Source organism: Sus scrofa, chromosome 14 (genome assembly GCF_054392235.1).
Source record: "Sus scrofa isolate SSC_HxYL_T2T_F1_AM1 chromosome 14, Sscrofa_HxYL_maternal_Yorkshire_Landrace_v2.0, whole genome shotgun sequence".
Classification (NCBI taxonomy): domain Eukaryota; kingdom Metazoa; phylum Chordata; class Mammalia; order Artiodactyla; family Suidae; genus Sus; species Sus scrofa.
Window position 1 is genome coordinate 157,526,542 of NC_139396.1, and position 14,260 is coordinate 157,540,801.

Below are 14,260 nucleotides of genomic sequence, written 5' to 3' on the forward strand. Positions count from 1 at the left end.
TCAGATTTTCTAGACAATTATATAATCTATTCATAACAATGATTTCCAGTACTTATATCTTTAATTTTTTTTCTTGTCTTATTGCACTAGCTAGATGTTCCGCATAGTATGGTGTAATGGTACTTAGAGAAGGTACTCTTGTTTTAGTCCTAAGTTCCATCCACATATCTTTATTTAAATATGAACTTCTATGTTCTAATATATTCTATATCACTTTAAAAGTTATATTTATAGCTATTTTCTGAGAGTTCTTTTCATTTAAATACAGAATAAATCTGAAATTTGGTAGGCTGTCTCGATGTCTCCTAGATGACGATCACTAGATTTTTTCATCTTTTAATGTAATGAGTTGCATTAATAGATTTCTTCAGAGTGAATGGTCTCTGCATCCTTAGTCTATTTTATACCCTGCTGTAACTGATTTGCTAGTATTTTCTTTAGGGTTTTTGCATTTTTGTTTATGAGTGAATGACCTACAGTTTTCCTATCTTGAGTTGCCCTTGATTTTGATATCAGGGACCGTTAATCATTTAAAATGTATCCGAAAGACACTTCAAATGTATTTTTGCAAAAAATATGAAATATAAACTAAATCTATTGAAAAGCATCAATCATGATAATAATTTCTTGAAAAGAAAGGATTTTGTGGTCCAATAGGTCTGGGAAGTGTAACCTTCTGTTGGAGATTCACAATACACCATGTACAAGGCTCTGAAAATTCATGCTGGGAAGAAGCTTATTTCTTCTACCCAAATTTTACCAAAATAATTTGAGCACCAAACCCTCTTTTTTCAGTATGTCTATGAAAGCATCCTACAGAAAATCTGTAAAAAGGTATTTGGTTTAGAAACACCATATTAAGCACAAAGATGTCTTTATAAATTACTTAAAATAGAAATTTATAATTTTTTTTTTCGATTTCTTGGGCAGCTCCTGTAGCATATGGAGGTTCTCAGGCTAAGCGTCTCATCAGAGCTGTAGCCGCCGGCCTACACCACAGCCACAGCAACACTGGAGATGAGCCACATCTGCGCCCTACTCCTCAGCTCACAGCAATGCCGGATCCTTAACCCACTGAGAAAAGCCAGGGATCAAACCTGCAACCTCATGGTTCCTAGTCAGATTCGGTAACCACTAAGCCACAACGGGAACTCCCAGAAATTTATCTTTTTTTTTTTTTTTTTGTCTTTTTGCCATTTCTTGGGCCGTTCCCACAGCACATGGAGATTCCCAGGCTAGGGGTTTGATCGGAGCCACCGGCCTACAGCAACGCCGGATCCCCAACCCACTGAGCAAGGCCAGGGATCAAACCCTCATGGTTCCTAGTCAGATTCGTTAACCACTGAGCCACGACGGGAACTCCAGAAATTTATAATTTCTTATAAATTATTTATAAAATATGTATAAAAGTTTAGGAAACGACAAACAATAGGGGAGTGTGTAGGTAAATTACAGTGGAATGGAACATTACACAGTCATAAACTGCTGTGTGCAAAACTTTGGTAAAGGCATAAAAATGCATTCATTTTAATGTTATATGAAAAATCAGGATAGAAATATACTTTGTGATCACATGTACATTAAAAACAAACAGAGAAAATGATTGGGAATAAGTTCACCAGAATTCAAATATTTATCTTGAATGGTGTCTGTTTTTTTTGTTTTAAATTTCTTCTTTCTGTTTCTATAAGCACGTGTTGCCTCCATATTTTGGGGAAAATGGTAATACCAAAAAAAAAAAAACAAAAAACAAAAAACAAACCTATTTTTCCCAAATGGAGCACGGAAATGGGCACTTGCTGGCAGAGGGAAGACTGTCAGGAGAAGGTGTTGGAAGCCAGGGCCTCTGCCTAATGTTCTTTCTTGCCTCCTGCCTGTGGAAGGGTTTCCTAGGGCTGGCCATGTGCCTGGTGTGGACATAAGTGTGAGCAGCCTCTTCTAGACTCCATTGCCAAGTTCTAACTTAGCAAAACAGGCTACTCGGCACATATTCCACACCTTTCCCCACTCCCTTTCCATCCCATTTTGGTACTTCCTATATTAGACTCTTTTTCCTATTTGATCCCAGCTTCTCTAAGGCTGAGGACAGTGTCTGATGGACCTCTGAGTCCTTCTGGCAATTAGCACAGGGCTTTATGGAGGACATACCTGAGCACTTGTTTGTTCATATTCTAAAATAAGGAAAGAGGTGTCATTCTCTTTAGATTACCCCCCTCCCATCCAACCCCACTCAGGAGAGTGGAGAGGGAAGCAGAAGGCCAGGAAGTATATGTGTTAGAAGTACAATGAGCTCTATGGGGTCCCAGAGGCCACTTCAGACTTTCTCCCTTCAAATGCAGTTTCTCTATTGTCGGACCTTGGATTCTGCACCCTCCAAGCCGGGATTTTCTATTCTACATTATGGAATTTTAACTGATTGCACATGACTACTACCCAGTTTCAGAGTAACAGTGAAATTTTGCACATTGGACAATCAGTAAGGGAGTTGTTTTTGTTGTTGTTGTTGTTTTCATTAGAGAGAATTTTTCAACAAAGACGGAATGGGAATACCCAGTAATAGCTCCAACTCTTGATATATTTATTAATGGGATTCTGATTCTAATTACACACCAGTTTACATAATTCTTGACCTCTTCTAATACAGAAAACTTTTCACTATGCAATGTTTGAAGGCTATAGATATAGCATCTCCTATAAGGTCTGAGTCCACACACCAAAAAAGATGGAGAGCTCATTTTTCACAAGGACTCTCTTTCCTGTTTTCAAAAGTCACACGTGTGATCCAGAATCGATTCAACCACTACTTCACTCTCTATTATTTTTATCGTCTCTGTCAGATAAGACAAAGCCTAGTTTTCCTAAGATTTTAACATAGTTTGGACAAATGACAACTTCTCAGCACCGAGAATGGCTTGATCAGAATAGCGTTCACGGCCTCAGCTCTTCCAGGTGAGTGCTCACTTCAGAAGCCCCCTGGGTAGTGGGTGCTGCTATTGCAGGTGCACCACTAAGGCTCGGGGAGGTTAAGTCACTGCAAGATGGCACAGCTAGTGAGCATGCACAAGATCTGGGGTTCAGGCACAGGTCTAACTTTTCAAAGCCAGGCCATTTGTTTGTAACTGCTACATGGGAAAACTGGAATTAGCATATGAAATAGACAAGACTCTTACTGTGGCAGTAATAGAAGGAAAACTCCCTGAGCAGCACCAGTGGTTGTTCTAAGCACTCATCAGAGGTGAATCACCACATTATCAGAGTGACCCTGGAAGCAGGGACTATTATTGTTTCCAGTTCACAGGGAAGCAATGGCAGTGGTAGGGCACTGCCCAAGGCCATGTCTCTGGCAGCAGCAGAGCAGGACTTGGACCCCAAGGAGTCTGGCTCCAGATCTAGGGAAGAAGCCACTACTCTCTCCTGCGTGACAGCCACAGAAGCCCCTGGGCCCTCTTCCTGGCTCTTGATCATCTCCATTAAAACCCATTAATCCAACACTTGCTCTGCCATCTTCGGCTGAAAGAGGTTTTTGGATTATCTTTGTAAATTGGCAAGACATCTGTTCTGGGCTAGTCAAGCTATCCCACACTCTTTTCAACTGAGCATATATCTTTAAGCACTTTGGGAGGGAAAAGCAGTGGGAAAAATCTGGCTATTGACTGGGTTATTATTATTATTATTATTATTATTATTATTATTATTATTATTGTCTCTTCTAGGGCTGCACCTGCGGCATATGGATGTTCCCAGGCTAGGGATCTAATCGGAGCTATAGCCGCCAGCCTACACCACAGCCGCAGCCACAGCAACGCCAGATCCGAGCCGCGTCTGCAACCTACACCACGGCTCATGGCAACTCCAGATCCTTAACCCACTGAGCGAGGTCAAGGATTGAACCTGCAACCTCATGGTTCCTAGTTGGATTCGTTAACCACTGAGCCACGATGGGAACACCTGACTCGGTACTGTTAAACCTGCATGTCACTTCGGTATAAATTGGGCTTTGGACAGACTTTTTGGTTTAATCAAACACGTGTGTGTGTGTGTGTGTGTGTGTGTGTGTGTGTGTGTGTGTCTAAGGACCTTCCTTCAGATTATTTTTTTTAATCCATCCAATAATAAGATGGTAGGGAGGAGAAATTTCTGTACTTCAGAACTTCACATTTGGGGACACCAGCTGCCATGGAACCATATTAGTGACACTTGTGAAGTGCCATTCGCTATCATCGGAAGAGCACCTCAAGGTAATGTTTTCCAAGAGCTTCCCATCCACTTCATGTTTAGTACTTGGCTTCAAATTACCTCAGTCAATAAAATTACCATTGTTGGTTCGCACCTTTCAGAAAATTTGTGTGCATTAAACACTTTGGCAATATTTATTTATTCTGCCATCTGTCTCACTATCTACACATTCTCAACAGTCTGGCCTAGAAAGCGCCCAAAATCACCTGAGCATCATAAAATTAGTCCATGGCTGTCAGAGTAACGCATGGAGAACACAGCTGCTGTCCTGCTGCCTGATTTAATGAGGTTCCGAAAGTATGTGGACAAGGATGCTTTCCCTTGGTTGCCATGGAAACAGGACAGGCGCTCAGAGCAGGTGTCAGCAGCATCAAAATCAAGATGAATCAGCTGATGGCTCGTCATCTGGGGGAGGTGGTGACCAAGCGGAGGCGGCTCCAGTTCGCACGGAATCTCACCTTCCTGTCCCTTCCTTCGGACAAACTCCAGGACAGAGACCCCAACTCCACCCTGGCTTTTTTTTCTGAACATATTGTGTTGCCATGTAAGCTCTGTGAGTCTAGAAGGACTTACACTTTGAGCACTACAAAATTAGAAATGCCTAGAGTACTTCTGTTCTTTCAGATCCTAATTAATTGGTGATGTTTTTATCTGAAAAGAAATAAACAATTACAGAATGCACTCTCGCTCTTCTCTTCCTCCAACATGGGTTTATGCGATTTCATTCAAAGTCAAACTCACTTTTGGAGGAAACTTCTTGTTTTAATGAATAGAATAGGATATCCAGTGCTTCCGGCTAAACTGACCATTTCTAGGGTCAAAGGCTCTTCACCCAAAACTGGCTTTCATCCTAACTTATGTTGTCACCAACTGAACAGCACAATATATAAACTTTAGTGTTAGCTCCATGACTTACTGAAGTTTATAAAGTATTTTTATATCACTTACAAAGAATAGAAAATTCAATATAAAATGATTCTCTACAATTTATTCTCTATTTACAGAATAGTTTTCAGGTGAGAAAGTATGAACGGAGAAGGCAGCTAACTAAACTGAAATATTGCTGGAGAACTGAGAAAAGACTTGAATACCATTCTTCAGAAAGCTCCAACTTGGCACCAGAAACCTGCAGCAGAATAACCTTTGGTAAATATAGACCTCTTGCAACTTTTGCAAGGAGAAGAAATCTTTAACTTCTTGGCTTCATCGTCTTGAGATTTTTCTCCCTCTTTGTACAGGGTCAAACAAAATTCATTAGCCAATTAGCTTAGAGAAAATAAGGCAGCATATATGCTATTTCATGTAGAAAAAGAGCAAAGTGTTCAATTTTTCTGCTTTTCGGCTGAACTGACAGATACTCTTTGTTCTCTAGGAATGTGATGATTTAGGCTAAAATTCTGCTTCCTGAATAATTCAGATAATTGCCTCAACCCCACACTTTGCTGGAGTTGGAGAGATTTGACTTCAAAAGGCAGGTGATCAAGTTAAAATCATGTTTTGATGGACCATATTTTAAGCTGTTTTTGAAAGGAAAGATATTTACTGCTTAATTAAACATTTATACGTATTTTGAAAACACAGATGAACCACACTGAATGCTATTAGTTTAATGTTAAGTGGTGAGCAGTGAAAAACCTCTTTTGAAATGGAGTGGAGGGTGTGTTTGACATAGCAGACTTTGTTCCATAAAAATCGTCCAATCAGATGTTTTTTTGTCAAGCAGATGGCACAGTGTAGATGTCCGAGGAGACAGAGCTTTCTGGCCCTTAGGAACTGTGTGCACAAAGTGATGCTTGTTACACGGCTCTGTAGCTGCCAGTCTGTGTCATGTCACTCAGTGCCACTGTCCTGAAAAGTCTGAGGGCTAGAGTTACACCCAGCATTTCTTGGTTGTCACTGACATTGGAGCATACAACACACACATGAAAAGAAATATAAAGGTTTAATTTAAAGACATGGTACTGCTGCCAGATTTGCCTCCTGCAGTAGAACAGGAGCTTGATTTTGGTGTCATGACAGGATTGTTTACTCGCGCTGGGGCTTTGTCGCGGGCCCTTGGGTCATGCTCCTCACTCAGAAACCGTGATCTGAGTGCAGCAGTTGTTTGCTGGGCGGGCCCATGATTCAAGCTTCACCATCTGCATGCTTTGTCCTGAGTGACCCAAGTGCAGGTGAGCTGCCTGGAGGACAAGCACACCTGGAGCTGCAGAGCAGAAGGAAGCCAGCGAGGGCTGAAGCAAAGGGACTCATGCCTGTGGTGCCCCTGTCATAGGCCCACAAGCCCCTGGGCTGCTCCTTGGTGATGTCACAGCCTCGGCAGGTTGGGGCCTGGACTTTGTGGCGCCTGACTTCAGCTGGGCTTCAACACTGCCCCTGAAGTTCACGGCCTTTTGTGGGGTGACTCCCTCTCCAGCTCTCAGTAGAGACTGCTTTGAATCTTGCCCCCCCCCCAAATGTCTGCCCAACTCTTCCAAGTTGGCCCCTTCTCTCAGCAGGTGACCTTGCCACCCAGTTGATGGAGAAAATAGAATCCCTCAGACAGGAATATGACCACCCAACGCACAACCTGACTTCATCTGTCCTCTTTTTTCTCCTGTTTTAATAATAATATCAACAATAGAGAATGCTTATCTAGTGCTTACCACGAAGCCTCATGTGTGTTACTTTACCATGCCTCACGATAAACTTATGACATGGGTGCTAGTGTCACCCCACCTTACAGACAAAGAAGCTGAGGATGAAGACCCTTGCTCAGGGCCACCCACGTACTGGGCAGCAGAGCCAGCACGGGACACTGTTTGACCATGATACTAAGCTGCAGATAAAAAGCCGTTTTTATCTCAGGCCAGTTCCTCCCCCAGGCTCTGGATCCTATCCCGCTCCCCACTCAGAGGCACTCACTCCAAGGACTATTTCCACGTCCCCCTGGACCGTCAGCCTCTCCCTTCCTACTGGCCCTTCCCATCCACAGCTAAATACACTCAAAGTCCTCCATTCATCAACCCCTCTGCTTGATGTCCTGGATCCCTCCCCCACGGTCTTCTCTGCCCATTCTCCCCTCCCTCCCCTCCTCCTCCTCTTCTCTCTCTCCCTCTTCCCCCGCCCCTCTTCTCCTATCCTCCTCTTCACAACCAACCTTCATGCACAAGTCGCCAGCACTGATGGGCTCCACCTGCTCACCTCCAGGCAGGCACTCAGCCCAGAGCAAACAGGCTTGTGCTCCCATCACTTTATAGAAATGTCCTTCAGGTGGCCAATAGCATCCCCTGGGCTGTTTCAGTCATTTTCTTGGCACATAATTGGTTTTAAATAAATGTTTGTGTAAAATAAAGAAATAGATAAAATCTTCAAGAAAAACCCAAGTGATTTCTCCCCACTCTGTTCCCCATCCTTCTAACCAGCTGACTTGTGGAGATCCCCAAATTGGCACACCCCCATATCACAGTTTCTCACCCTACAGACCTGGGACCCCCTGCAAGGGAATTTCATGCCCATCCCTGCCCACCCCCCCAAGACCTGCACTGTGAAGAGACATGGGAGGTGGGACTCAGCCACACAGCAGCTGGAGGGCCAGCGCTCCCGCATCTGCCCTTCTGTTAATCTTTAGGATTCAGTGCTCTCCTTACACACAGAAGGTTTAAGACTGTAAGAAGGGATAATGCCTTTGGAAACATCCACTGATACAAAGGAAAAATAAGTGTTATCTCTGGCATGCAATAAGGTGTGTGGAATTTCATCAGTCCTTGCCGTCCGCTTGTGACACTTACCCTTTTCATCAAGGCTGCTATTAAAGGCTCCACAGCAGAACAATAGCAGGAGCTATCAAGGCTCAGACGTGAGCTCTGACTGCTTCCGCCTGGGAGCTGACATCTTGCGGACTGACGATCTGTTTTCTCTGCTCCCACTTTTTGGAACCAGAAAGTCTTATTTAGAAGGCAGAATGCACAGCAGAAACGACTTTCCCTTTATGTGAAAATGCTCGGTGCTTGTCTTCTGTGTCATTAACTACTCTGCTCTTCCTGCTTGTGTGCTAGTTTGCCATTTATATACTTCAGCATGTCTGACTCTGATGACAGAACAAACAGCAAGGTGGGCAGGGCCTCCACGGCACCATCCCTTCCACAGATGCCCAACAGGTGCCTGCCATGTGCCCAGACCCAGCCTTGGTACCATGAGAACATGGAAGCAGGCCTGACTTGGATGCTGCGGCAGGCTGCCGGGGAAGGTAAACCAATGGATGCAGCATCTGGTACAACCTAGAAGGTGCCAGAGGCCTTGAGACTGGACTGTAAAAGCCCTGCAGGCCAGAACTGGTCCCACCATTTGGATCTTGGTTCCAGCAGGAGACAACACTCATTAAACATGGTGAAAAGAGTTTGGCAGATCAAGGGCTTTGGCAATTCAATATTGGGTTGGGGTTGGAGGCTGGATCACAGCCTGCTTGGGGGGGACCAGTGGATCGGGGCTTCCTGAAGATGGGGACGTGTGGACCTAGCCGCTCTCACTGTCCTCTAGAACTTCACTGGATCTCTTTGCTCAAACCTCTGCAGATTAAGGGTAAATTCCTGGTATCCTTGGAAAGACAAGTGTCTTTTTTCAAACATCAACCTGCAGACCTTACAGCTTGAACTCAGGTGAAAGGATTTCTCACCCCCAGTGCCCATTGCTTCAGCAGTCTCTCGGTTTTCACCTCAAAGGCTTTTCTCCTCCTTTTTTCGGTTTTTGTTTGTTTTCTCTCTATTTTCTCATAAGAAAGAAGAAAAGCAGGCAGTTCCTGTTGTGGCTCAGTGATAACAAGCCTGACTAGTATCCATGAGGTTGCGGGTTCGATCCCTGGCCTTGCTCAGTGGGTTAACAATCTGGCGTTGCCGTGAGCTGTGGTGTAGGTCGCAGACGTGGCTCAGAGCCTGCGTTGCTGTGGCTGTGGTGTAGGCCGGCAGCTGCAACTCCAATTCGACCCCTAGCCAGGGAACTTCCATATGCCGCAGCTTTGGCCCCAGAAAGCAAAAAAAAAAAAAAAAAGGAAAGCCATCTCCCTACAACTTGGAAAGTAGAGAAATACTGGAGGAATTGGGGGGGGAGGGAATCACCTGTAATCCTATTACCTAGAGGCAACTGTGATTACTAAAGTTGCTGTATTTCTTTTCAGCATTCATGTATGTATTTTTAACATAGCTAAACACTATAAAAAACAATTTATAGAGTCCTCTCCACTGTCATTAAAAACTCTTAACTTTTTGGAGTTCCTTTTGTGGCTTAGCAGGTTAAGAACCCAACATAGTATCTGTGAGGATGTGGGTTCGGTCCCTGGCCTCACTCAGTGGGTTAGGGACCCTGCATTGCCGAAAGCTGTGGTGTAGGTCACAGATGCGACTTGGATCCGGGGTTGCTGTGGCTGTGGTGTACGCCGGCAGCTGCAGCTCCAATTCGACCCCTGGCCCAGGAACTTCCATATGCCACAGGTGTGGCCATAAAAAGAAATAAGAAAACTCTGAACTTTCCAAACACGGCAGAACATGACATTGTTTGATTTAGTCAATAACTTAAGAATCCATTGTGTTTACATTTGGATTGTTCAATTTTAAGGTAACATAAGTAAAGCTGAGATGACACTTTTATAAAGTATCTCCCATATTTTGAATTATGTGCTTAGAATAGATTCCTCAATCTACTAGGATGGGGGAATCTAATGGAATCCATGGAAACAAGTATCTAAAGATCCTAATTAGACACCTAAGACCAAGTGCATTCTAGAAAGTTCTCCTTGGTGTCCCTGCTCCCACAGGGAGAGTGCTTTCAACACTCCAGCTCACCGGCATCTCTAGACACCCACCACAAACGATCCCAAAGTAAGCAACCTAAAGTTATAGCCATTTCTTTCTCGCTCACATTTGTGTGGGTCAAGAATTCTGGCCAGATGGGCTCCTCTAAAATTGGCCATTTCTGAGAGGCTCTTGGAAATCTTTGTGTCTAAGGGATTGTATTAGAACAGCAAAAATGAATATATAATCTCAAACGATAAATAAAATGTTCTTAAAATGGAAAAATAACTCCCCCCCTCCTTGTTCTTGACTGGGGTTTCCTGGAGGAGTCTGGTGGCTTGTCTTGTCTGGAGGGTCAGGAAGGTTCCCACACATCCTGCACCCTGGGAGGGTGGCTGGAAGGCTGGGCTCTGTCACATCCCCTCACCCATGTGGCCTCAGAGCCTCCTCACAAGGTCCCTCCAGCAGGCGGTCAGACCTTTCACAGGTGACTCAGGGTGCCACACATCCCCCAGGATTCGTAGAAGCAGGAAGTGGAAGCTGCCAGTGTCCTAGGGCAGTGTCCCTTCTGCCGTATTCTGTTGTCAAAGCTGGCACAGAGCCCCCCTCTCCCCCAGGTTCAAGGAGAGGAGTCAGACACCATTTCTCAGTGGAAAAAACGTCAAAGAATTTGGGTCTGACCTCTAATTCACTATGTCGACAGTGAGTAGTGGCGTAAGAAATATGTATTTGCTTTTGTCAAATGGATAAGCTATGGTAAACCAGTGCTGCTTTCATTTCAGCTTTTTCATTCCAATCTTCAGCTTTTTCGTCTATTTATTACCTCTTGAATTTTCCCACCTGTGAATTGCTTGGCCCTGCCCTTGGGTCTCTCCTAGCTCTGCCACTTATCACTTGGAGATGCTGGACGGCTTATTTAAACTCCAGCCTCCAGTTCTTCATCTGTAGAATGGGGATAATATTATCTATCTGACAACCTGTGAGAGATGCTGTGACGCTTGAGTGAGAGAAAGAATATCAACCAGCACCATGCCTGACCCATAAAAACCATTCAGTACCCATTGGAGTCTATTGCGTGTTCAGAATCTTGTCAAAATACTCAAGTGCCAGCTTGGGGAAGTGCATACGAAGAGGATGCAGGGCCCCTGAGATGCTGGGGGCACCGAGTGACTTTGGGCAAAGGAAAAGCCAGGCATCCTCTGTGTTGCGCTGGATGCCAGGTTACAGCCCCAATTCCCTGGCACCTCTGCCCAAGGGCAGGGGGCTGACAGCTTGTAAGTGGGCACAGTGCCATCTTACGAGATGGGAATGAGAACAGGCAGCCAGGGGAACATGTAAGTGCCCTGCCGTGTTTGTTAAACAAACCATTCCCAGCCAGGGAGCACTAAAACAGCTGTCAATCCCGGTCTTACAAACCCTGCTAACAGGAGACACGCAATCATTAATCCAGTTCTGGGAAGAATTACCTTTCAAACTTTCTTTAAAGAAACAGCATAGTACACTCAGCAAATACAGAGAGGTTGATTTATGCCTCATCCATCAAACCGAAACAAATGTTCTCCCATGGAAACGAGACCCACTGCTTTGAGACTGGAGGGAGTAAATTCATTTGCTGAGCTCTCACTGAGGGGTACGCACATCTGTCACTTCCCCCTCTTGTCTGAAGGTGACACTCTGCACCCTACCACCAGCAGCACAAGCTCTTTTCGAGGCTTTTCCTCCCCATTGGTGATAACGGGCTGTGTCTAGCCGAGCACACACTCCCGTCCGGATTCGAGCCCAGCAGTGCCTGGCCTGTGGCTGGAAGCCTCTTTGGGTGACATTTTGGACCATAAATAGACTAAACCTCAGCCTTGTGAGCCTTTGGGACTGCAGAATGTTCCAGGCAGGTGGTGGGCCTGGACTGCGCAGACAGATGCCGGGTGCAATAGAGGAGAAAGCAGGTGACGCGGCCTTGGAAGGCAAGGGCTCCTCCACCACCTGTCGGTGGGGGAACTTGGTCTTTTGGGGCCTCAGTTTCTACATCTGCTAAATGGGGATACAGATGCCTGCCCTGCCTCCTTCGCAGGGAGGTGAAGACCTTCTTTCTGTGAGCGATGTAATCACAACGGCAGCAAACATCGTGCCTTCTCTCCGTGTGGTTCTTTTGAGGGAACTGACACACCGAGTATGCATTTTACTCCTCACCAGCTTTGGAAGGCGTAATAAATATCATCTTTCCATCTTACAAAGTAGAAAAGTGACGTGCATTGAGTCTGACCTGCCAGGGTCCTAGAGGGGAGGCCAGGTCTCCTGGTTCTCAGCAATTCCCACTGGATCACAGGCAGCTCAAGGACACTGGGGCCTGGACAGCTTTCCAAGGCCTCGCTGTTAGGCTCCCACAGGTCGGTTCCAGCAGGACGTCTGCGAGATGGAGCCTGTATGGCCGCAGGGTTCTCAGCTGGAGAGGGTCCCAGGAGCCTGTTCCCCCTCTTTCTCAGTGTGCAGAACTCTGCACACGGACGGCTGGCTCATCCGGAGGGACCCGGGCTGGCACTGTGGGATGAGGTTTGGACAGGCTAGTGCTGGCTCTGAAGAGGTCAGACTTGCCAGGCAGGTACAACTGGGTTTTAATCTCCCCACTTAGCGGTTGGGTAAATCACTCCACTTCCCTGAGCCTCAGTTTCCTCAAAAGCTGGGGATAGTACATCGTGGGTGTGTGGTTGTTGGAAGGTTAAAGAGCATTCAGGGTGCAAAGTCTCACACCTGCTGCCCGGCTCAGAGCAGATGGACAGCATTTTCTTCTTTTCTTATCGCACCTTCTTTCTTTCCTCTCTTTCACTTTTTCTTCCTTTCCCGAGGGTTCTGGAAATAGCTCAGACATGAACCAGACATAACATGAACTTGGGGATTTCTTGAGCCCATACGTCCATAGTCACAGTCACCAGATACACAAAGGCAACACCAGTGGCCTTGTAGAGAAAATGAAAAGAGTCGATTCCACAGTCTCAGGAGGAGCCAGGCTGGCCTCCGAGGACAGAGACAAGCAAGAAGGAGCTGGTTGTTCCTATAATTCAGCGCACTGCATTGAGGCATTTCTTCACTGGTCCACAGCCCCTCACCTGCTGGGAAGCACAGTACCCTCAGAAGCCCTGGAAGCTGCTCCAGCCTCTCCAGGTTAACTACGTGGCTCACTCTCGGAGAGCATCGCGTTAGAAACTACCAACAACTGTGAACGCTTACAAATAATCGCCTCCTTTGGAGGAATGTCAGAGGAAACTCAAATGACCACAACTAGAAACAACTCTGAAAACTCCTCTTTCCGTCCTTCCTTTTCTCTCCAGGTCTCACGCAGTCCCTGCAGGGGCTCTCAGACTATAAACACTTCACTCTCAAAATTCTGCTTCCACGTGCCCCAGGTCCTTAACCCATGTGGCTTTAAAGTCTGTTCCATCTCCGACTCCCTCTTCCCTCTCACGGCTCCAGCCTGCATCTCTCTACCCAGTCTTACAAATCTGGGACGTGTGTGTGTGCTGGGGGTGGGGTGGCAGAACTCTCCCTGGAGGACAGAGCAGGAAGAGAAGAGGATCCAGGACAGGGTGGGGGTGGAGGAGGTGACAGGGTGGGGGCATCACACATGGACATCTTGTCTCCATCGCGCACGCCCGCCCGCAGACCAATAGCGCTCCCCAGAGTGAGTGGAGCTGGTGCCCCCGGGCTTTCTCCAGTGTGGCTTGTGTGGAAATGGCATGCGAGGATCCTATGTGCTTGGTGAGATCCCCAGGCCTCTGTAGACAGATCAGAATTCTTCTAGTCTCTTCTTTTTTGAATAGAGGAACTGAGTAATTTTTAAACTACCTAGGAATTAGTTTTGTAAATTCCCCTCAGCCTTAGGCACTCAGTTTCTAATAGAACCAGACATTTTTGTATCTCCCTGGATGTAATAAAGTTGAATCAAAGCTTAGCGTGTTCTGACTGTAACGAAGTCTTTCCTCCGCTGGGTGACGAGTGACTTCACCTGTTCTACACCATGTGCTCGCTACCCACTGCCTCTCCCAACTGCTGCCTTCAGCTTGATTTGGCGGCCTTGTACCCTTGCATTTCACACTGATGAGCTTAGATGCAAGAAGGCTGGCTCAGAATTCCCCTGTCCTTTTATTTATCTAATGGTCAATGAGCCTAGGTATGAGCAACCCTTTCTGAAAGGCTGGAGGATATTTAGAATGGGGACTTTTTTTTGGAAAGCAGCCTTTTCGATACTAAATACACCACATAAGTAACAG

The 14,260-nt window shown here is 45.8% G+C and overlaps 1 long non-coding RNA gene across 3 annotated transcripts in view; it reads right to left on the reverse strand.

Moving 5' to 3' along the window:
* The window catches only part of LOC102160613 (uncharacterized), a 113,402-nt gene that overhangs the window by 38,595 nt on the left and 60,547 nt on the right, over positions 1 to 14,260 (reverse strand). The window contains exon 5 of one of the 3 annotated variants that reach the window (XR_014827729.1): positions 2,558 to 4,887. The exons of the other annotated variants lie outside the window; for them this stretch is intronic. This is a non-coding gene — a long non-coding RNA (uncharacterized LOC102160613). Of the gene's footprint in view, positions 1 to 2,557; positions 4,888 to 14,260 lie in introns of those variants that run through there. 3 annotated transcript variants of the gene reach the window in all.